The sequence below is a fragment of the Schistocerca cancellata genome, chromosome 4 (genome assembly GCF_023864275.1).
Source record: "Schistocerca cancellata isolate TAMUIC-IGC-003103 chromosome 4, iqSchCanc2.1, whole genome shotgun sequence".
In the NCBI taxonomy this organism is placed as follows: Eukaryota; Metazoa; Arthropoda; class Insecta; order Orthoptera; family Acrididae; genus Schistocerca; species Schistocerca cancellata.
This window is the reverse complement of record NC_064629.1, coordinates 636,944,795-636,946,272: the sequence shown is the minus strand read 5'-3', so window position 1 is coordinate 636,946,272 and position 1,478 is coordinate 636,944,795.

Genomic DNA, 1,478 nt, shown 5'->3' with positions numbered 1-1,478 from the left:
CATATGGAAATTATAATATCACTCGACAAAATATTAGTCACAGTCTTAAGGGAGTATACTCGTTGCTATGAAGTGCTGTAGAAGGTGTAAGACTGGTACCATGCTGTCACATGCCGCTCCCCTCCCCTCCCCGTAAGTCATCGCAGTGAAGTGGCGTGTATGTGCCTGTCGGTTGTATGGAATCAGTGGAGTCAGTGCAGTAAAAACGATTGAGGTGGAGACGTGGCAGAATGGGAGAAAGAAAAAATCTTGTTTGGATGTACCCATTACCAAACCATGGATGAAGCTACCCAGTTTTCTAGTATATCAACGCCGTCTCTCAACCATGTCTACACCGAACGAGCTACCACTCAGCCATGTAACACGGCTTAACAACAGTGATCGTAAAAAGATCCTGATCGACAGGGATCTTCGGTGAATGTCACTCCTTGCCAATGACAAATGATACACTATCCAATCGAATGTATCTGGAAACCTGTTAGTTGATCTCTAATGGTGACACTTTTAATGAGGCATCTGAATGCCTGTGGAGGAAAGGTGGCCCGTTCTTCCTCCAGAGCCGAAACAAGATCTGCTGATGTCGAACGCTGCGGTCTGGAGCGAAGTCGACGTTGTAACTCATCTGAAAGGTGTTACATTGGTTTCAGGTCGGGATCCTGGGCAAGCCAAGGCATTTCAGTTATGCAATAAAATGAGGCTGAATATAAAAAAAGAAATGTCATGAATTTCAGTTTGAAGACGGAAAATGATACTGTTAAATTAAATGTTGATGGCACATCCATAAACTGCGTAACAAGCACAGAATTTCTGTGAATGAATATTAGTTCCCAGTTGAAGTGGTATCAATACACAAAGATACTTGCGAACAGAATGTTATCAGCAGAGTCCTGTTATCAGTGTGTAACAGCCAGTGTCTTTTAGTTACACGTGAGTAAGTCACCGATTCTTTAAATAATAGAACTCCCACGTATAAAACAGCTTCAGACATCAGATAACATTACAAATGAGTTACTGTGTTAAATATTTCACGACAATCATTTGAGCGAGAAAAAGTGTAGAAAAGTTTGGACATTATGTTTGGAGTTTGTTGGAAATCGCTAAGTGCTCTCGTTCTGAAATACTGGATGTAGATAGGATGAGTAAGCCGCGCACTCTGAGCTAAACTTTCTCAAGAAAATGGTTCAAATGGCTCTGAGCACTATGGGACTTAACTTCTGAGGTCATCAGTCACCTAGAACGTAGAACTACTTAAACCTAACTAACCTAAGGGCATCACACACATCCATGCCCGAAGCAGGATTCGAACCTGCGACCGTAGCGGTCGCGCGGTTCTAGACTGTAGCGCCTAGAACCACTCGACCACCACGGCCGGCACTATCTCAAGACATGAACGCACTTTCCAACTGTATTACCTGTATTACTACGTAAAACTTTTAACATCAGATTATACCTCTCACGAAGTAGATTATACAGCATTT